The sequence below is a fragment of the Cornus florida genome, unplaced genomic scaffold, assembly GCF_030987335.1.
Source record: "Cornus florida cultivar Cherokee Brave unplaced genomic scaffold, ASM3098733v1 CherokeeBrave_3.0.0_Hap2_Chr05, whole genome shotgun sequence".
Taxonomy (NCBI): Eukaryota; Viridiplantae; Streptophyta; class Magnoliopsida; order Cornales; family Cornaceae; genus Cornus; species Cornus florida.
The window spans coordinates 29936589-29960341 of NW_026775575.1; the positions used below are offsets into that span (position 1 = coordinate 29936589).

The 23753-nt window shown below is 36.2% G+C and overlaps 1 long non-coding RNA gene and 1 pseudogene across 1 annotated transcript in view; both read left to right on the top strand.

Moving 5' to 3' along the window:
- Positions 1-10812: 10812 nt before the first annotated feature.
- Positions 10813-23753, top strand: part of LOC132306226 (uncharacterized) — a 28740-nt gene continuing 15799 nt past the window's right edge. Inside the window, exons 1-5 of the long non-coding RNA XR_009481861.1 lie at positions 10813-11227; positions 11701-11825; positions 12586-12708; positions 13254-13354; positions 13870-14458. This is a non-coding gene — a long non-coding RNA (uncharacterized LOC132306226). The remainder of the gene's footprint in view (positions 11228-11700; positions 11826-12585; positions 12709-13253; positions 13355-13869; positions 14459-23753) is intronic.
- On the top strand, positions 18247-18345 carry LOC132310707 (small nucleolar RNA R71; annotated as a pseudogene).

Here is a 23753-nt window from a genome sequence, read left to right on the forward strand (position 1 = left end):
TGTATGTAATTCACTTTAGACTTGATAAATAACATGACCATGGCTTGATTCATAACTTACGTTAATTTGAGGTCATTTAGAGTTGTTTTAAAATCTAGAGGGATTAATGAATTAATTTAATTAATTTTTATTTATATGCTCCCATGACTTAAATCAAGTTTTGAAGTGATTTATATAATAACCATGACATGTGCTACAACATATATTAAATTGAGCATGTTTGGATGAGAAGTGAAATCTAGGGAATTTAGTTGTTTTATTTAATTATTTAAATTATGATTTTAAACTTATATCATATTTGTGAGGCTATGTTCTTGTTGTTGAATGATATTGTTGTAATTAGTGGCAAATTGCATAATGATCATTCAATATTCTTCATGCCATTTTAGTTGAGAGCTTAGGGCATGTATTGTGTTTCCAAAATTAATTTGTGCATGTTGATGGCTTTACATTGTATATATATATGTTATGTTGATACATATATGTAATGTGCACAAAATGTTGATTTTGGAAACTTGGGAATGTCGTTGTTATGACTATGGCTAAGGCATGGTTCTAGTACGAGGGAAAGTCCCTCTACAAGTCTAGTGCGCACATAGGGAGGTTACCCATGGGCTAGTAACCCTAAAGTAACCACATTGTCGGTTTGATCCGGTGTGACGTCCAAGTATCCACTTTGGTTTGATTTTGCATTTAAATTCCAAGTTGTTAACTTTGTAAAATTACATCTCATTGTGTTATGTTGAAAGTTCTATTGTCACTTGATAGCATGAATTAAATGGTATTAGATTGTAACTTGGTACAAAGATAAACCCATGCACTCCTTACGAGTAAACTTGTTTACTCACCCCTAAGTTAATGGGTGTTTTGCAGGTAAAGAAGCCTTAGTGTGGGATGCACAGCATTCTTAGACTCACTAGAGTTCTTAAAGTATTTTTGATGATATAGAATATGCATATGTTAGCATATCTTGTCCTACTTTTGCTTACTTTGATAAAACTTGTACTTATTGTCTAAGTTATGTAATGTGCACTTAAGTGCACCTTTTGACACTCTTAGAATGTGGTTGTAATGAGGCCAAGGGCCAAAGACACTTATGTGAAATGTATGCTAACTTTAAACTTCAATGTTGCCTATGGAAGATATGTGGATTAATGCATTGGAGGGTTCTATTTTGCATATGACATGCCATAAGGCCATAGGCCATTGTAACACATCTATTTTATCACATTACATATGCTTGCATGCTCACTTTGGCAAACAACACCATCCTTGATGAAACAAAGACTCTAAGCAGCATTTTTAGGGAGTTTTACCCTATTCTGTTCTAGGGGCATTTTGGGCATTTCAAAATGAATTTTTTTTCATTTTTCCTTGAAATTCACATAGAAAACTCAATTTTGAGGGGGGTTTCTTCTTTGTGTTTTTCCAGAAAATGCCATCTTGGCCCTCAAAAATCTATTTTTTTCCAAAAAATCATTGCTGCCAGGTTTTTGCCAACTTTAGTGCAAATATACTTGGTACTATTCATCGACTTTTTTTTTAAAAGCGTGACGACCGATCCAAAACTTCCGGGGGTCTTGTGGGTGTATTTTAAGATTTCATTTTTAATTTAGGCAATTTAAAAACCTTCCGAAGCCCCATTTCCTTTCTTTGGGCAGTAGCTTGGAACGATTTTTGACCTCTAGACCTGATTTTCTTGAGGGTATTTTGGACATTTTACAATGCATTTTTTTGGTTTCCATTCACGATTTGGGTAGAAAACTTGATTTTAGGGGGGGTTTCTTCTTTGAGTTGTTCCAGAAAAGTCCGTTTAGATGCCCATTTTTACTCTCAGTTGCAGCAGCAGTTGGTTGACGGCACTGTAGCTATCATGGCCTTCGTCGGGCCGCCGCGACGTCGATTTTATTTTTGACCTTTCTCCCTCATCCGGACTCCAAATCAAGTGATTTTTTTCTTTGAAATTGATTAATTTTTCATTTTCTATCCAACAGTGTGCCCGGTTGCACCTAGATATTTCTGGAGAATTACCAGTTTACCCTTTTAGCTTTATTCCTCGTTTTTCTTTGTTTTGTCGTTTCTCCTTCGTCCGGAATCCGGATAATGAAATTCTTAAGTCCATCATCACTAGTTTTTCATTATCTTCCCAGTGGTGTGCTCGATAGCACTTGAATCCATTTTTTTGCAAAATGACCATTTTGCCTCTAGGTTCCTTTTTGGCCGTTTTTGAAACGACACTTCCGCATTTGTTTTCCTTTGGGTTCCATAACCTCATTGAGGGTCATATTGGTGTCTTAGAGATGCATTATATCTCTAAAGACCGTTGTTTCACCTTTCTCTTCTGCATTTCGGATCCGTTATCGGGTCATCTTTTGGTCATCACTAACGCACTGGGTTTACAAAACTTGGGCCATTACAAGTGGTATCAGAACTCCTAGGTTCGAAAACCTTAGGACGACGGGTTTTGGGTGCATAGCATGCTTTTGTTAGTGTACTTTGATTTATTAGCATACCTTTGATAACATGTTTTTGGCATTATAACATGATTACATGTTTCTTGGTGACATACTTGTTATTATGATATGTCTCTATGTTTGTATACTTATATGTTTAAGAAGCATCCTTATTTAACATATTGCTTAAGTGCTTAACTGTTTAAACAGCCTTCCTTGATTGCCTTATTATGACCGTATGTTACATACCTCATCTTGCTTCGTATTTCTTACTTTCATAGTACGAGTTGCATTCGGTCATAATAACTTGTGTTATTGTTGACCTCTTTCATTGCATATGTTTAGCATCATGGTTGTCACACGTGGGGAGTATTCGCGTCAGAGCGTTGAGGAGCAGATGGATGACACCGAGTTTACGAGGGGTCCAGGTAGGCCTAGGATTCCAGTTCGTTATCGGGTCATCTTTTGGTCATCACTAACGCACCGGGTTTTCAAAACTTAGGCCGTCACAAGAGTACTACCCAAAATTTTCAGGACCACCCTTATACCTCTCCCTATTTTCAGTTGCTATCCCATTTACACTTGCATGTCTACTGTGCACTATTATTATCCCTTTTATTATCTGATGTGTTTTATCCTAGTGTCAAATTTTCAGGACCACAGTTAATCCCAAGTTTGGGGGGGGGGGGGGGGGGCTATGCCACCTACTTTGGATACCTCTGTTCCGGCTATTCTTTGATATAGTTGCACTGGCATACTCTTTCTTTTTGTTCTCGTTGCACATTGAGGACACTGTGCCATTTAAGTATCGGGGTAATAGTGTGATTTGTAGTGTTTGCTTTAAATTCAAAAATTTTAGCATGACTTGTGTATTTGAGGGATTTTCTATGATTGGTCTATAACTAGCTATGATTTTGATCTTTTGAGGACTATATTGCTTAAAATTTAAAAATTTCTTGACTTGAGAGTCCAATACTCCTTGTATGCCTTGTGGATTGCCATTTAGGAGTAAATTTTTCGAAAGATTGATATCATGCTTGCACTTGTGGTCCACATCATCCTGATTTTGTGATTGTTTTGAGATTCACTCTAGTATTTTACACTAGCACAGACGCACACTAGCATTCATTTATGGGGTATATGCTTTGTTGATTTTTGAATTGGTTATATCCCAATTGAGCTAGTAATGCATTGAAAGCTTTTATTCTTGATAAAGGTGGATAACAACCCCTTTTCATTAAGTAGCCGGGATTCTAGCCCCATCAAGCACTGAATTTCTCGTGCCGAAAGGTGAAGGGCCTAAACTCTAGGTTAATAAATGAATTCAAAAAAAAAAAAAAGAAACGAAAAAGTTGCAAAAGCAATAAAAAGTGAGGACTTCTCCCAAAAGGCAAGAAGTGGGAAATGATTAGATGGACGTTGTCTTGATTTATAGCCTAGTTGATTTGAGCTTGTAAGTCCTTAGGGGTGTTTGAACGCCTAATGCCCTAAAGCCGTCTGGTTTGGGAGTCATTGACCTAACGTTCGACCTCATGTATCACTAGAAAGTTTAATAGGTCAACACATTACACTGTACTTCCGTCTTTGATCCTATAAAAAAAAAAAAAAAAAAAAAAAAAAAACAAACAAATCGAGTGAAAAGAATGAGCGCACCTACAACAATAAAGCTTTAATAAAAGGTCCACTTTTTGTCTTGATGATCGGTACTAAATTTGTGTGCTAGTTTGAGGGTAAGGATGTGATCATTTCTTTAGTTGGCTAAGATAGCAACATATTTGATGTCGGCGCACTTAAAAAGGATTCTAGAGTTTTTTTGATTTATATGATCATTTTCATGATGTGTGGAGGACCATATTTGCTTGCTTGATATTGAGATTTTGGGAGATTGCTTAGAAATGGTTGAAAATTTGCATACTTGAGGTAGTTTTCTCCCAATGCTTGTTTGCAATATTGGTGCCTCTTTAGTGAGAATGAGCTTAGTGTTTATGGGTATCATTTCTAAAAATCCTCACGAGACCTCACTCGTCCACTAGGGGTAACCTAGGGGTTTAAAAGGCTTGTTACATATGCTAAATGCAATCGTGTTCTCTACAAAAGTGGCGTTATCCATTTATTACTTTCTAGTTCATAGTTGTATAGTTGTTTATTTCATTCCTTTACTTTCTAGTTCATTGCTAGGGACAAACAATATTTAAGTTTTGGGGTGTGATGAGCGCTAAAAAGTGTGCATTTAAACCCCTTAAGCTTAAGTGTTCTAGGACCTTTATCTATTTTATTTTCTCGCTTTAGATTGATTTTGTATTATTTCCATTTTCAGGTACTTATCCCTAAAATAAGCTAACTCAGCTAAATAAGAGCATAATTGAAGCAATTTTGAGATGAATCAAAGAAATGAGCAAAGTGGGAGCAAAAGGAAGCAAGTGGTGGAAATTTAGCAAGTTCAATTGATCTCAGAATATATTCGATCGATTAAAAATTCATCAATCTCAGCTTTCCAAGATGGATCCAAGCTCTTTTGTCCTTATCCAATGATCCCACAAAGTTCGATCGATCCAGCTTTCTTCCGATCGATCGAAAGGGTTCCATCTTATCCACTTGTACCACCCTACCTACCACATTTGTCTCTTTCCTAAAAATATCTTCAAAATATCTCAGATTTGTTTTTATCCAAAAAGGCGCTGCCATAGAGGATTGATCCAGCTTCAATTCGATAGATCTCAGCCATGTTCGACCGATCTCACGACAAGTTCGATCGATCGAACTTCCCAAATTCCAGCTCATTAAAAGTTGTCTCATATCCAATCAATGGAGGAATATAGGTGTACGAGCCCATCTCATTTGGGGTGATATTTGACCTACCTATATAAGGAATATGAGCCACTTTTTGAGAGGATATACAAGAGACTTTTGATATACTTGAGAGGCACAATTTTCATTCTTGGTAAAGAAGAAAAGAAAGGAGGAGGCTAGAGACACAAGCTTGGAGTTTTTCCATCAACCAAGAAGAGGAGCAACCTTTACCATGGAGTTAGGCCTTGACGGTTGGAGGAAACCATCCATCAGTGGCTAGACATCCTCTTGGGGCTAGAGTTAGCCCTTAGCATGATTTCTACATCTTGATTTATGTATTTTTAAGGGGATTTGTATTGTGATACATATTTTGACATATTTATACACATAGATCTTGTTTATTCAATGATTTGTGTGGTTTAATGCTTCCAATTGATCATTTTATTCTATCCATATGTCTTTGTATGCTAGAATAGATGTTCATGTGTTTGTCTCTAGATTTTGTGTTATTGATGCATGTCTATGTGTATTGATGCTATAGATCTAGAGATTGTCTAGACATAGTGCTTAATAGAATGCTCTTATGGTTTATTTGATGGTTTATACTCATTTCTTGATGGATTGTGCCTCTCCATAGTTTAATTAGTTTAATTTCATGTCATTAGCTTAATTGTAGTGTAGTTGTAGTTTAGATGTTAAATGGGAGGACAATCCATGCTTATTGTTTGATGTTCCATACTTATGAAAGCAAGTAGCACATATCTCTAACCTTGTGATGTGTTTGCTTATGAGCTTAAAGAAAGGATTAATGGCTTAATTTGATATGTTGTGCTATCCACCATGTTGCTTAGACAATATATACTTAATTTGTCATCCATGCTTGTTGAAACAACCACACACACACACTTTGTTACAATACATGTTTTCCCCCTCATTAATCATTCATTAAGGGTGTAGAAAAGCTATGCTTAGTGGTGATCTCTAAATCCCAAGATCTCTCTCTTATTTTCTCTCCATTACATTTAATTGCCTACTTTAGTTTAAATTGCATCTTAGTGTAATTTAACCACCAACCAATCTTTTGATCACTCGACTTACTAACCCTAATCTTGATTCCTCAACCTAGTACGACCCACCAATCCCTTGGGACGATCCCTACTTGCCCTAACTATATTTTTAGTGAAAGGTAGTAGTGGCAATTTCTAAATGTAAAACTTGGCCACATTCATCATAGCTCTACACCACTATCTTTTAGTGCACAAACTTTGGGTCGGTGTGCGATAACCACCAAGATTCATAGATAGGTGGAAAATCTATTCTTGTTCTTTGGTGTTCCTTACTTATGAATGCAAAGGGTGTATGTTTCTAGGTAGTTGTGTGTGCATAAATTGTGGTTTCATTGAATGGATTTTGGTCTCATTTGATAAGTTGTGCTTTCCATTTGAATTGGCTAGACAATCTATACTTATTTGTCATCCATTCCTAGCTTCGATTAATGTCACACACACACAAGTTACAATTCAATTTCCCCATTGATATACAATTGCTAGTGTCTAGTGAAGTCAAGCTTAGTGGTAAGCTCTAGTACCCCAAGTGCTCTCGTCTATATCTTTTTCCCTACTTTCTAAATTGTTACCTTTTACTTGCTTTAATTTCAATTGCATTGTAGTTTAATCAACCAAACAAACCATCTTTTGATCACTCGACCTACTAACCCTATATATTATTTTCATTACAAACACGCCCACAATCCCTTGGGACGATCCCTACTCATCATAGCTATATTTTTAGTTAGAGGTAGTAGTGGCATTTATAAATTTAAAACTTGGCCACATTGCATATTCACATTCTTAGTACATTTTTAGGCTTTAGTCTGATGACACACCAATAGGCTAACCAACATAGGAGGTAATTTGGCACTTTCCAGGGTAGTTGCTATACTTGTGGAGAGCTTTATCCCTATTGCACATGTTGTCCCTATCCCTATCCTACTTTAGGATACTGTAGAGAGTTTGGTCACACTTCCAGGCAGTGTCCTAAAGTAGGATAGGGATAGGGACAACATGTGCAACAGGGATAAAGGGCACCATTACATTTACCGTTCCATAGATTCCACAGATTTAACGGATTCAGGGACAGACGTATCTGGCTTTACCAACACCGCCACAACTACAAGGGCAGGCATCACAATAGTTACATTATGCCAGGGTGTAAAACCCCATGCCACAGGATGTTCTAGCGCCTTAAGCTGGTGAGGGTATGTTTCCTATCTATGGTAGATCTGGTCATGTTTTATTTGGTACGGGTGCTATACATTCATTTGTGTCTAGTACTTTTGTTGCATTATCTGGGATGACGACGCGAGTGTGCGATAGACCTCATGGTATTTCTACACCTATGGGTGATACAACTATTTTACATGAGAGTGATGGGCCTGTGACACTAGATATTGGTAGACTTCGATTTCTAGCCAATCTATTTGTCCTGGACATGCACACTTATGATGTGATACTCAGGATGAATTGGTTATCTCATTACCATGCCCAAGTTAATTATTATGAAAGGTTTATTATTTTCACTATACCTGATCAGGATATATATGTCGTTGCTATGCCATAGTCTCACAGGGTTTCTAGCACTTGTTTGTTTTATATGAAGGAAGAGACCGAGGAGGAGGTTACTGCGTCACTGGATAGTATACTAGTTGTATAGGAATTTCCAGATATTTTTCAAATGATTCCAGGGTTACGGATGAGCGTTGAATATTACATATTCGAGCCCCTAAATATATGTATGTTAAAGCCTAAAGTAATACTTCTATCCATATTTAGACTGATTTATGCTTAATGTGTGTTTGTAGGTACTTTCCTAGAGAGATAGTTAAAATTGGGACTTTATGATGATATTGAAGCTTACAGAATCATTGTCGGTCATCCAGAGCAAGCCGAGAGCTTAAATGGTGAAGTTTAGAAGAATTCAAAATCCAAAGCTCGAGCCCAAGTCTTGAGGCTCGAGCCTTACAAGTCAAAGAAGACAAAAATCAACTAGGCATTAAAGCTCGAGCCTTGTAAATTCATGCATGAGCCTGAACAAAGGGTGCTCGAGCCTTGACCCTTAAGCTCGAGCATAAGGCATCGGAATTTAAAGAGTTGATTTCCAAGCTTCCACACCTCGTGCCTAACCTCAAGGATCGAGCACCAACAATTAAAGCTCGAGCCGTGAGTACCAAATGTTTGAGCCTGGTACCTAGTGCTCTAGCTTATGAAGCTTTGATCGAGCAGTGTTAAAAGATTTCAATCCCAAGAATATTCTAAGTGTTGAAGAAAAAGCCGCTTCAGAAAATAATTGAAGAAATTTGGCTAAGTGTCAAAGTGAAGATCGAGCACTAATTTTTGAAGCTCGAGTATCGATCCAGAAAAACTCAAGCCTTGTTCCATAAGCTCGAGCCTGAACCTTAAAGCTCGAGCCTTTGATCCTAAAGCTCGAGCCTTCCATGACATGTCAGATTTAAGTTACGGGAATGCTCTATTTTTCAGCCGTATCTCATTCCAGATGGGACAGAAGACCTGAAAGCGCACTAGATCTTTATTTTCTTCTATAAAAGAAGGCTTAAGCCTTGATAGAAGAGGTCTAAAATTCCAAGTCCTTTTTGTTGTCTGATTCAGAAGGTCGATACTATGGTGGCTTTTAGGGTTTCCACAACCTTAGAAGGTGAAGATCCTGAGAAAAAAAGTGTCGTCCATGACGATTGAGACAACTCTAACATAGATGATATTCGACATCGTCATGAGTAGCTAATTCCTTTCTTAGAGCATTGATGTAACCCAATCTAGTATTATGGTTTGATTGTTCTTGACTCTGGGATTATTTTAATATATTATGTTTTCTTGATTGTATGACTATGAGCAATTGAGACAACTCAATTGGTTTTCATGCTTTAATAGATTACAAACTGTTATTACCTTGTCTTAGATATAATTATTTGTTTTCTATTTTCGACCTATTTTATTAGACAGTATCTGGCAGAGCCCTGCCAGACATGAGAATAGAGGTCATATAATGGTGTTCCAATGTTTTTTATAAAAGAATGTTTTCATAATCTATGCTTAGGAAAGGTGGATTATTTGTAAAGTAGTTAAAGTAGTTAGAGTAGGTAGGTGGATAATCCATGCTAACCACAGATAGGTTATAGTTAACTAAATTTTGTAAAACATCTTTCTTTAAAACCCGAATTAAATGAATGTTATTGAGTTCAATTCATTTGAAAAACATAATTGGTAAATACCCAGAGTTGATACAATTAACCATAATATGATGATTGTGGTGAAGTCAACGCCCTAAGATTTCTCTCTCTGATCATTTAATTTACTCTAGTTTAATACTTCGTTTCAATTTTAGTTTGTTTTTAATCCTGACAACCAAGTAAACTTTTCAACTATTTATCTGTAAACCATTAGGACTAAAGTAAAAACTAAATACTAATCTCATCTCCCTATGGGTTCGACATCCTCTCTACATAGATTTATCCTACACGGAATCATTTTATTGTGAGTGGTAAAATTAGACACACCAATTTTTGGCACCGTTGCCGGGGAGATTTGTTTTAGTTTAGCTTTTAATTAAGTTATTTTGGTTTACCAGTCTTCGGACTTTCTGATATCTCACCTTAATTCTTTTTGCTTTCAAGTACAAGGAAGTAGCAGTGAGGACAAAGACGCTTAAGGGATAAAAAGTTTCAGTTTATTAGACCTTTTGTGAGTTTTACTATTTTCTTTTTACTTGGAAAATTTTATTTTTGTCACTTTTAGGATTAGTGGAATTAATGCATGTTAACTCATCAAATTCGGTTAAAACCTTTAGTGCATGATCCTAAAATAGAGAGAACTTTGAGTCAATTAAGAAAACTTTAAAAGCATTTGAATAATATAGATAGTTCCTTTGATAACATGGCTGAACATCGTGATGCACTGGGTAATGGAAATGGTAATGGTAATAGTAATGGAGGATGGGTTCCACTTGTCCCTCTATAACCACAATTGCGGGACCATTTCATTCTTACCACATACACTTCTCCTTCGTGCTTTGTATTTCCGGACGCTGATGCAACCCATTTTGAGATCAAGCTTGCTATGATCCAAATGTTTCCTACCTTCCATGGGTATGCAACAGAGGATCGTTATACGTACTTGGATGTATCTTTGGACACTACAACATATTAGGCTTTTACCAGCGCTCTTTAGAAGAACGCTGGTATAGGTGAACTAATACCAGCGCTCTTCTTAGAAGCGCTAGTATAGGTGTAATCATACCAGCGCTTTAGCAAAAAGCGCTGGTATAGGGGTAATCGTACCAGCGCTCTTTTTAGGAGCGCTGGTATAGTTGTAATTATACCAGCGCTTTAACAAAAAGTGCTGGTATAGGGGTCATCATACCAGCGCTTTTCTCTAAAGTGCTAGTATAGGGGTAGTAGTTATACCAGCGCTTTAAAAAAAAGCGCTGGTAATGGCCCTTCCATTCCCTAACTTTTTTCCCTTTCCCTCCAATTTTTCTTTTCCTTCCACTTTTTTTCGCTTCCTACCACTTTTTCCTTCCACTGTAGAATATTTGGGGCCTTTTACTACATCATTTTTTTGGGCCATTAACACTGTATTCACTTTCCCATTTCATTTTGCAAGCCCTAACGTTCTCTCTCCTTCCATTATAGCTCTCTCTCCTTCCATCACCGATCTCGTCCAATCTTATAATCTGTTTTGTTTTCCATCACAGCTCTCTCTCCTTCCATCACCGGTCATCACAGCTCTCTCCCCTTCCATCAGTCAGCGTTTCAAAACCCGAATTTTAATCAGAATCCAATGCTTTAAAACTAGTGGCTTGGTTTAGAGAGACAAAGTCATTGCTATTGCACACACAAAGAGAGAAAGAGTCATCGTTGGGGGTTTCCAAAACCTTGTCTACACTAACAGATCGGAGTAGAATTTTTTTAGGTTAGTAACTGTTCACCTTCTAATTTTGATTACCTGTGTAGATCACTATACCTAAGATTGTTGTTATTCTGATGATAATATTGAGTAAATTCAGGGTTTTATGTGGATTTGTTATTTGAAGTGTTTTAGTTTTTAGATTGCATTTGTGAATTTTACGCTATATTTAAGGGTTACATCTGTTTAGTGCACTTTCAATGGCGTAATTATCTATACACACACAGATCAGGTTGCTTCCTTTTACTTTTCCCTTTATCTATTACGAATTTCGTTTGAATCTGTTTGGCAAAAATTTAATCTCTTTGCTTGAAATCTGTTGAACTTGTAAGGGGATATTAAATTTAATCTATTTTCATATATTATGTTGTGTTTGGAGCATAAATCCTTTTGGCTGTTGAAATTATTGTTTTAGTTCAAACTTTTAATTATTTTTATTTTTATTTTTGCGGTTGAAATTCATAATTGTTGTTTTACAGGAGTGGTTTAGTTTTTTGAATATCTTGCAATTGAGCGTCTTCCTTGCTTTACCTGTTCTCTGTCTTTAATCTCTCGGCTTTCTTCAAGCAGACTCTTCCTTCGCATCTTCAAGAGCATAAGTCAGGTATGAAAGTCGTTTTTCTACATCTTGCCTTGGAAACTTTTGGTCATGAAGGCCCCTGCAACATCAGTAAATGCAATTTTGGTGTCCTACGACAATCGTTGAACATCAAATGTGTTCCCAAACTCCAGAATGTCAGGCCTTAGAGTTGTCTAAATTGTTGTCTGATAAAATAGTGTTTGACCATATATAGTATGCAAAACATTTTTTTTTATAAAAAACTATTTTAAAAAACTTTCTTTATTCTTTTGTGTTATAAACAAATCTAAAAGAAAATGTCACATTAAAATAACTTTTTGTGTATAGCAATTTCAAACAAATAAATAGTCATTTGTATGCTGGTGTAAAAAAAAAAAAATTGTATGTGAATTTCTTGTATCAATTTTTTTGTATGCTGGTTAAAAATAAATAAATTCAGACCAACAGTTGGCTAACCCTCCTTCTGTTCATGAGTATTTGCTCCACTCATGAATCATGGCAAGGTTGTTGTACGGCTGGAATTTACACCCTGACCTAGACTTGTGCTAATGAAAACTTAGAAACATAAATTAATCTTTCAATAGGATCATTGCCAATGTTAGTAGTAATATGGTAATAAACTCTTATGTCTCTTTCAAATTTACCTCTTGAGTTACATTTTATATACTCGACTTCTGTTTTGAAGAAGTCTGTTTCAGATTGGTTTGCAATGGAGGCATTGTTATGCTTTCATGACGCCTAAAATACATTGCTAATGTCTTGTAATGGCTTTTTGTTATGGCAGGTATGATCTAGCGAGAGAAGTTGAAATAGGAAATAAGGACGTAAAGCTTGAATACCTAGAAGGAGCATTCACAACATCCAACTGGATAGTTTAGATTTACAAAGTCAAACCACCAAATAATAGGTAGTGATTAACATAACCCCTCCTCCCTTTTATATAGGACAGAAGGAACATGGTTGATGAATTTTGAGAGCTTCTTTAGTCTAAGAACTATTTAAAGATATACACATTTTGCCATTGAGTTTGTGTTTTTAACATTCGAGGCTTATATTTATTTGTTAGAATCCTTTATGTTGAAAATTTTATATTGCCTCCTTGCCTAATATTTATCATGTCTTTTGATCAAGTAAATGCCCAGATCCTAGACTGCTTGGGACGATGTAAGTGACTGGCTTAGTAGATCATAAAGTCAAGATTGGACATTGGACCATTTCCTCTATGAAGGAGAGCTTCTTAAGATGAAACTAGATAACTATTCTCGTAAACAAATGAATCTGTGTTGGGTCGTCATGATTTTCCTTGTTATGTATTGGGTGTCTCAATTTTAGTTTTCATTTACTTATTTTTCTACTTAAGTTTTATTTTTATTTTTTGTTCTTGATGCTCTTGCTTTATTTTTTTATTTTTTATTTTTAAATCTGATTTATATAACATATATGCAATTTCAGGGGCTGGATTTCAATTCAAAAGCAAGTATTTGTTTGGGAAAGTAAATATTCAGATCAAGCTTGTAGAGGGTGACCCTGCAGGGACTATCACTGCTTTCTATGTGAGTTTCAATTTTCAATTATTATTTTTCGTGAATTATATTATATTTATACACACAAACATATACACGAACTAGGTTTAATGCAGTTATAGTTTTGGTACATTATGTCATTCAGTGCATTTATTTAAGTGTTCAGTTGCAGAAAATAGAAAACTTGACATCGCTTAAATTCAAGAACTGGGGTAGTCTTAGCTGGCTATTCCTTTCAGCTCGTGAATTGGATTAAATTCCATTTATTTTTCACATTTAAAGCCTACCCACCTAGTATTTTATCCGTGAACCATTCATTTCCTCCAAAAAAAAAAAGCAAAAAAAATAATGACCAGTTTTGCTTTACTCTTTTATTTCATTGGGTCAAATCTATTTCTTGTAAAATTAGAAGATTATCACTCTCTAATTTGCTTTATGTTAATTGGTAATTGACTGTGACATTGATGATGATGATGACTAGCTTTGCTTTACTCTTTTTTGAGCTGTTGATGTTGATATTTTGTTTTTTGTTTTGATGTGTGCAGATGTCATCAGACGGCTTAAATCACAATGAGTTCAATTTTCGCTCCCTATTTTGTTTGTGGCTTCAATATTTTCTTTCAAGAATATTGCAATATCTCAATTAGTTGATAAAGCAATTTATAGTAGTGATAAAATAATTATGATGATTTCAGCAACTTTTTACTAAATGGCGTTTTTGATCTCTCTCTCTCTCTCTCCTTTTATTTAAATTGGATTCTTTGTAGGGCTCTGCAAATCATCTAATGCCAAGGACTGACTCTTGATTACTTTAGGACAATTTCATTTACATCCCCATCTACCTTGACTTTAATGTGTTTTAAGGACATAATGTGTTTTAAGTACTATTTCTTTAATTCGTTGCATGTATTTTGTTTGTATTTTGTTCACAAATATTAGAAAAAAGAAAGTTTGAAGTTTGATGAGTTCTTTTGAAGAAACTTGTGGTTGTGTTCTTTAATTGGTTGCATGTATTTTGTTTGTATTTTGGTTTCAACAGAACAAGGGTTATGACCATAAAAGAGATCCATGTGCAGTTTTCAATGTGTTGGATTCAATGCTGAAGGGTAGCTTGGAGCGGTTGAAAACAATGAGGTTAGTTTTTGCCTATGAATGACATGATGTGAAACATGCTAGACAATATAAGTATGGAATGCATCCAATATGGAAAACACAGGCATTGGGCATGTATGAGATAGCATCAAACACAAGAGATGGTGTGTGAAATGTGTGAAGTATATCTGTGAAGTTCGATCGATCACAAAAATGTGATATCGATTCAAGTTCGATTGATCGAGAATAAGTGAGATCGATCTGTTACAGATCGATAGAATAAAAAGTTCGATCGATCGAACTATGAGGTGAACTCGAAAAGTCACAGATTTGTGACGCGGATGGCACGAGGCCTTCAAGAACATGGTCGTGGGCCCATCTACACAACAAATCAACATATTTGGTCACTTGGTTAGGCCCATAACCCCCAAATTCAAATCAAATCAAGAACTATTCAAAAACATATATACATATATACATATATATACATATATATACACAGAGGTTCGAAGCTTCATCTATGGCGATACGCATCATCAAAACAACATAGATCTAACATTTAAAGCATGGATTCATCAAATCAAACCTTGAAGTCACAGATGAGATCTTGGATCTTGCCGGAATCGAAAGAGAAGGTGAGATGAAGATGAGATCCTAGATCCGAGAAGAGAGAGAGAGAGATTCGACACTTGGGATGGTCGCCGGAGATGGAGAAAAGTTGGGATGCAGCAGCGAAGGGTGAAACGAGGGTTTGAGATTGATTTTTTGTGAAATTGATCGAATGACCCTGAATTGATTTTTAAAAACATTCCCATACCAGTTCGATCGATCGAACTGAATCCTCAAATCGATCGAACTGAAATCGATCTCTTCTCTTAAGTAACAAAATATTTTTGGGATTTTTTGAAAAATAAAAATAAATAAAATAAATAAAAGTAAAAGTATTTTTAGGATTTTTGAAAAATATTTATTTATTTATATTATTTGTATTATTTTTATTTTTATTTTTTATTATTATTTTTTTTATGGAAAAATAGAAAATTAAAAATGACAATAAAAATAATATATATATATATATATATATATATATATATATACATTTAAAATTTTTGAAATTAAAAATTTAAAACAAAGTCAAAATTGAAAATCAAAGAACAAAGATCGATTTCTCCAAGATCGATCTCACAATACTTTCAATCGATCGAGAATGCAAAGATTTGAAGAAATGTTCGATCGATGAGACAAAGAGGCTTTTGGATGTAGGTGGATGCAGGTTCAAAATTTTTCTAAGTGTTGGAACTGCAGATCGATCCAAGATAAAGTTGGATCGATCAAAGAACTAAAGATCGATCTAGAAACAAGTTCGAACGATGGGACAGAGAGCTGAAATATGCAGGTTTTGTTCGAACGATTGGACAAAGAGTGATTTGGATGCAGGTTTGATGCAGGTGGGAAGTTCGATCGATCGAACTTATGCAAAATGCTTAATTTCAATATAAAAGTGCATGCAATCCTAATCACAGTTCCTAGCAATGCATATGAACCCAAAGCCAATATCTAGACTTCGCAAGAAATGAATTTAAAGATAGAAATGAGGAAGGAATAGGGTTTTGACACCCTACGAAATGTCTGGCTAGTCTTTAACGTCTCTAGCAAGACGTTGGGCTCGTTTAGCCCGGATCAAACATCTTATAGTGCATCCCCTCCTTGATGGGGTGACAAGTGTTTTCAACTCCACCCAACAAATGGTTCTTTAAGGAACTTGTTGGATTAAGCTCAAAAGAAGTTTTCGGTCCATGGTCATAATGATCTTTGGGCTTCCATGCCCTTTTAAAACAAGACTTTGAAACAAATTTCTTTGGTTTCAAGGTTGAAGATGAGCTTTTTGGAATTTTGGTTTCAAGCAAAGACTCTATTCCTTCATATTCATGGTCATGACATTTCTCCACAACATTAACTTCTTATGCTTGTCAAATGAATTGGGGGTTGGATTGAAGATATTCAACTTCACCTTCATGTGGCCAAATGAGTTCTTCATTATCCATGTCCTACAATTAATGTTGGTATTTGCGGTTGCCAAGACAAGACGGCCAAGGATAACGGGAATTTGGCTCTTAGGATTTGGGACCGGTTCCGTGCCAATGACAACGAAATCAACGGAAAAGAAGAATTTATCAATCTTAATCAATACATCCTTAATGATACCCCTAGGCTTTTTGATGGATCGGTCGGCAAGTTGTAAAACCATCGACGTCGGTTTCAAGTCTCCTAAGCCAAATTTGACATATACCGAGTATGGAAGAAGATTAACACTTGCTCCTAAGTCAAGAAGAGCCCGATTAATGATATGATCTCCAATGATGCAGGAAGTGGTAGGTGAACCGTGGTCCTTAAACTTCGGAAGAGTGTTATGCTACAAAATTGAGCTTACTTGCTCGGTTAAGACCACTTTCCTAGGTGCTTGGCTTTTATTCTTCCTCTTTTGGGTGCATAAGTCTTTTAGAAACTTGGCATAAGCTAAAATTTACTTGATTGCATCCAAAAGTGGAAGATTGACTTTCATTTGCCTAAACACATCCATAATTTCATTTGTTTTGGCCTTTTGCTTGTCAATTGAAATGGATCCTTTTAAGGCATCCAGGAATGGAGCTCTTGGTTCAAAAACCTTTTCAGACATTTTCTTTGAAGTCTCTTCAACACAAGAAGTTTTGAAATTATTTTGCAAATTTTTCTTTTCAAAATCACTTTTCAAGATATTCTCATTTGAAAAATCATACGTATGCAATGAAGGAGGAATAGGATGTGAAACGGGATGGGTGTCAACTTGTGGTTGCACCGGTTCACTCTCATCATTGGACATACCCACTTGGTTGTCCACAATCTTCCTACTTCTCAAGGTAGTCACCGTGTTGACATGCTCTATTGTGTGACCTTCCGATGAGGAATGAGTCTCCACAACACATTGTTGCTTTTATGGGGCATTCAAAGGCATTTTCCCTTTCTCTCTAGCATTCAAAGTACTAGCTATTTGCCCTACTTGGGTTTCTAGCTTAGTAATTGATTGAGAATGAGAATGAAACAATTGAGTGTTAGCCTCTAGAGTGCCTAGAGCGGTCAAAATTTTCTCTTCAAAAGCGGGACTCCTAGCATTTCCTTGAGAATATGATGGTTGATTAGGAAAATTAGAATTAGAGAATTGATTTCCTTGTGATTGGAATGGTCTATATCCTTGGGAACCTTGGCTTTGCATTGGAGGTGGAACATATTTCCCTTGGAAACCACCTTGGGGAGGGTTTGAGCCTTCCCCTTGGTTTTTCCAAGAGAAATTCGGGTGATTCCTCCAACTAGGATTATAATGATTGCCATAAGGGTTGTTCCCTTAATTAACAAAAGTTGCATTGACTTTTTCATGATGTTCACTTTGCACATGTCCATGGGGACAATTGGAAGTAGAATGTAAAACACTTGAACAAGTCATACATGTCTCATTGGATGCATGATGGGAATGGTTAGGGACGGAAGATACTTGATTTGCCGAGTTTTGGTTGATCAAGAATTGATCAAACCTTTGAGATAAGGATTTCATGTTGGCGGCTATTTCGTTGGAATGGTCGACTTTATGTAAGCCAACACTCTTCCTTCCACTTGAATTCATACTATTCTTGGAAGATAAAGTTCAATGCAAGGAATTTTCACTCATGCTCTCATAAAGACGCAACACGTCATCCTCATGCCTATCAATGTAAGAGCCACCCATGAAAGCATCAACCATGCCCTTGTAATTGTCCGATAAGCTCTCAAAGAAATATTAAACTAATTACCATTTGGGCATGTCATGATGTGGACACTTCCTAAGCAATTCCTTGAATCTTTCCTATGCCTTATGGAACGTTTCCCCATCCCCTTGTGAAAACTCTCGAATTGAGGTTCTCATGGCATTGGTCTTAGAAACCGGATAGTATTTCTTCAAGAACTCTTGTTGCATTTCTGCCCAAGAAGTTATTGAAAAGGTGTAAGATTGTTAAACCAATATTTTGCCTTGTCTTTAAAGGTGAATGGAAAAAGTTTAAGCCTTAAGACCTCTTCCGGCATGTCCGTGTATCTCACGGTGGAACATTCTTCAAGAAACTCATCCAAATACTGTAAGGTTCTTCACTTGGAAGTCATTGATAGTTAGGAAGCATTTAAATGGTTTGTGGTTTGATCTCAAAGTGGTGTGCTCTAAATGGTGGCAATTGAATGCATGTGGGTGCATTGTATTCATTAGGCACATAGTGATCTCTTAAAGCAAGAGGAGGATTATCAATTGGAGGTGCAACATGGGCACCTTGATTGCCTTGAATGATGGGAGGTGGTGGAACATAGATTGGCCTTGGGATTCAAAATGGAACTTGGCCTTGTTGTTATGGTGGATGAACAAATGGCCTCGGCATGCCTAATGGAACTTGTATGTTATCATGATGCACATTGGGGTGGAGGATGCCTTGTTAGACTATGTGACCAAGGTCCTCCACATTGTCCTCATTATGTCCTTCCATTGATGAAATGGATTAACTAGGACTTCCTCTTCCTCTAGGGTTTCGAACAACGGATTCAAGATGAAAATTTAGAGGAACAAGAGTGGGTCTCAATGATCTACGACCATGCATGCATAATGCAACACAACAAGCAATAATGACAAACATTTCACCTTCACAACAAATCAAAAATCAACAAACTTCCTCCATATACAATGTTCCCATACTCCCATGCTATCAACAATATGCAAGAAAAGTAAATTGTGTCCATGTGGGCTCACAATTTATCTAAGAATTAAAATATAAGCCTCCACGTGGGCCGATGATTTAACTAGAGATTGAGTTAAGAAAGAGCTCACAAAGGATCCTTTAGCACTTCAATTTATTTTTTAGTTTTTAGCCTTGTAAATTTTTAGAATTTTGCATTTTTCCTTTGTTTTTGCTTAGCTCCTTGCTTAGAATACTCCTTTGCTCACCTTCTTGCTCAATGCACCTAGTCAAACAAAAAGTAACACAATAAGTAATCAAAAGAAAAATAAAAACAAAGTAAAGACACGATCAAAAGAGTACTAATTCCTAATTCATTCCATAAATACTACATTGCCTTCAATCAATCCCCGGTAACGGTGCCAAAAACTTTGGTGGTTGTCGCACACCAACCCAAAGTTTGTGCACTAAACGATAGTGGTGTAGAGTTATGATGAATGTGGCCAAGTTTTACATTTAGAAATTGCCACTACTACCTTTCACTAAAAATATAGTTAGGGCAAGTAGGGATCGTCCCAAGGGATTGGTGGGTCGTACTGGGTTGAGGAATCAAGATTAGGGTTAGTAGGTCGAGTGATCAAAAGATTGGTTGGTGGTTGAATTACACTAAGATGCAATTTAAACTAAAGTTGGCAATTAAATATAATGGAGAGAAAATAAGAGAGAGATCTAAGGATTTAGAGATCACCACTAAGCATAACTTTTCTACACCCTTAATGAATGATTAATGAGAGGTAAAACATGTATTGCAACAAAGTGTGTGTGTGTGGTTGTTTCAACAAGCACGGATGACAAATTAAGCATATATTGTCTAAGCAACATGGTGGATAGCACAACATATCAAATTAAGCCATTAATCCTTTCTTTAAGCTCACAACGAAACACATCACAAGGTTAGAGATATGTGCTACTTGCTTTCATAAGTATGGAACATCAAACAACAAGCATGGATTGTCCTCCTATTTAACATCTAAACTACAACTACACTACAATTAAGCTAATGATATGAAATTAAACTAATTAAACTAAGGGAGAGGTACAATCCATCAAGAAATGAGTATGAACCATCAAATAAACCATAAGAACATTCCATTAAGCACTATGTCTTGACAATCTCTAGATCTATAGCATTAATACACATAGATATGCATCAATAACATAAAAAATAGAGACAAACACATGAACATCTATTCTAGTATACATAGACATATGGATAGAATGAAATGATCAATTGGAAGCATTAAACCACATAAATCATTGAATAAATAAGATTTATATATATAAAAGTGTCAAAACATGTATCACAATACAAATCCCCTCAAAAATATATAAATCAAGATGTAGAAAGCATGCTTAGGGCTAACTCTAGCCACTCATGGATGGTGTCCTCTAACCCTCAAGGGTTAACTCCATGGTAGAGGTTGCTCCTCTTCTTGGTTGATGGAAAAAACTCCAAGCTTGTGTCTCTAGCCTCCTCCTTTCTTTTCTTCTTCACTAAGAATGAAAATTGTGCCTCTCAAGTATATCAAAAGTCTCTTGTATATCCTCTCAAAAAGTGGCCCATATTCCTTATATAAGTAGGTCAAATATCACCCCAAATGAGCTGGGCTTGTATACGTATATTCCTCCAATTATTGGATATGAGACAACTTTTAATGAGCTGGAATTTGGATTTTCTTGGGATTTGGAAAGTTTGATCGATCGAACTTGTGGTGAGATCGATCGAACATGGCTGAGATTTATGGAATTGAAGCTGGATCAATCCTCTATGGCGGCGCCTTTTTGGGTAAAAACAAATCTGAGATATTTTGAAGATATTTTTGGGAATGAGACAAATGTGGTAGGTAGGGTGGTACAAGTGGATAAGATGGAATCTTTTCGATCGATCGGAAGAAAGTTGGATCAATCGAACTTTGTGGGATCTTTGGATAAGGACAAAAAAGCTTGGATCCATCTTGTAATGCTGAGATCGATGAACTTTCGATCGATTGAATATATTCTAAGATCGATCGAACTTGCTAAATTTCCACCACTTGCTTCCTTTTGCTCCCACTTTGCTCATTTCCTTGATTCATCTCAAGATTGCTTCAATTATGCTCTTATTTAGCTGAGTTAGCTTATTTTGGGGATAAGTACCTGAAAATGAAAATAATACAAAATCAATCTAAAACGGGAAAATAAGATAGATAAAGGTCCTAGAACACTTAAGCTTAAGAGGTTTAAATGCGCACTTTTCAGCACTCATCAAATCTAGAGCAACTACACTACATTTACACTAAAGACATGAAAATTAAACTAAATATGCTAAAAGTGTGGCACAATCCATCAAGAAACAAGTGTGAACCATCAAATAAATTATAAGAGTGTTCAATTAAGCACTATATTTTGATCATCACTAGATTAACTTCATCCATTCTAGCATACATAGACATATGATTAGAAATAGATAATCAATTGAAAGCATTAATCCATACACGTCAAGTAGAAACCATAAGATATATATATATAAATTCAAGATCAAAACATTTGTTACAAGTAAATCCCTAAAAATATACAAAGCACTAAGTCTAGGAAGCAAACTTAGGGGCTACTCTACCCCAAGTAGATGTCTAGCCACTCATTAAAGTAGTCATCCAACCCTCAAGGGCTATCTCCATGGTAGAAATAACCTCCTTCTTGATTGAAACCCTAGAAGAATGGAAGAACTCCTAAAATGTGTAAAGTTCTCTCTAGTCTCTAGCCTCCTCTCCAAGATATGTGATATGAGATGTGTAAGTATGATCAATGTTGCTCTTAAAATGGCTCCAAATCCTTATATAGGAGACTTAAGTGTCACACCCAATGGTCTGGATTCGTGCACTAGGGCCCTTGCAATGATTGCACCACGAGCTAACTTTTAATGAGCACGAATTTATTTCAATTCAGACTTGAGGAGGTTCGATCGAACTGAGGTGAGATCCATCGAATGCTATAGAGATCGATCATCATTGGCGGTGCCTTTTTCAATAAAGACAAATCTCTGAGATATTTTGAGATATTTTGGGAAAAAGACAAAAGTGGTAGGTGGGGTGGTAGGTGAGGATAAGATCAAACAATTTCGATCGATCTGAGGAAAGTTGGATCGATCGAAGGTGGTGGAATCTTTTAGATAAGGACAAAGGCTTCGATCCATCTTGAAATATCTAGATCGATCACCTCCAGATTGATCGAAGAATTGTTGAGATCGATCGAACTTGTTGTTTTTCTACACTTTGCTTCCACTTTGCTCCTTTCTTCCATTCAGCTTGAGATTACTTCTTTTAAGCTCTTATTTGGCTGAATTAACTTATTTTTGGGATAAGTGCCTGAAAAGGGTAATAACACGAAATTAGTCTAAGACGAGAAAATAAGATAGATAAAAGTCCTAGAATACCTAAGCTTAAAGGGTTTAAATGCGCACTTTTCAGCGTTCATCACACCCCTAAACTTAAATATTGCTAGTCCCTAGCATGAATTACGAAGTGAAGGAATGGAATGAACAACTATACAACTATGAACTAGAAAGCAATAAATGGATAACGCCACTTTCGTAGGGAACACGGTTGCATTTAGCATATTCAACAAGCCTTTTAAACCCCTAGGTTACCCCTAGTGGACGAGTGAAGTCTCGTGAGGGTTTCCAGAAATGATACCCACAAACATTAAGCTCACTAAAGGGGCACCAATATTGCAAACAATCATTGGGAGAAAACTACCTCAAGTATGCAATTTTTCAACCATTTCCAAGCAATCTCCCAAAATCTTAACACCAAACAAGCAAATATGGTCCTCCACACATCAAGAAAATGATTATACAAATCAAAACAACTCTAAAATCCTTTTTAAGTGGACCGGCATCAAGTATGTTTCTATCTAAGCTAACTAAAGAAATGATCACATTCTTACCCTCAAACTAGCACACAAATCTAGTACTGATCATCAAAATAAAGAGTGAACCTTTTATTAAAGCTTTATTGATTTAGGTGCGCTTATTCTTTTCACTCGATTTTTTTTTTTTTCTAATCCTAAGGATCAAAGATGGAAGCATAGTGCAATGTAGTGATCTATTAAGCTTTCTAGTGATCCATGAGGTCGAGCGTTAGGTCAGTGACTCCCAAACCAGACGGCTTTAGGGCATTAGGTGTTCAAACAGCCCTAAGGACTTAGAAGCTCAAATCAACTAGACTACAAATCAAAACAACCTCCATCTAATCATTTCCCACTTCTCACCTTTTGGGATAAGTCCTTACTTCTTTTTTTTTTATTAGTTTTACAACTTTTTTTTTTTTTTTTTTTTTTTTTAGCATTCAATTATTAACCTAGAGTTTGGGCCCTCACCTTTCGGTGCGAGAAATTTAGTGCTTGATGTGGCTAGAATCCCGGCTACTCAATGAAAAGGGTTTTTTATCCACCTTTATCGAGAATGAAAGCTTTCAATGCACTACTAGGCCAATTCGGATATAACCAATTCAATAATCAACAAAGCATGTACCCCACAAATGAATACTAGTGTACGCCTGTGCTAGTATAGAATC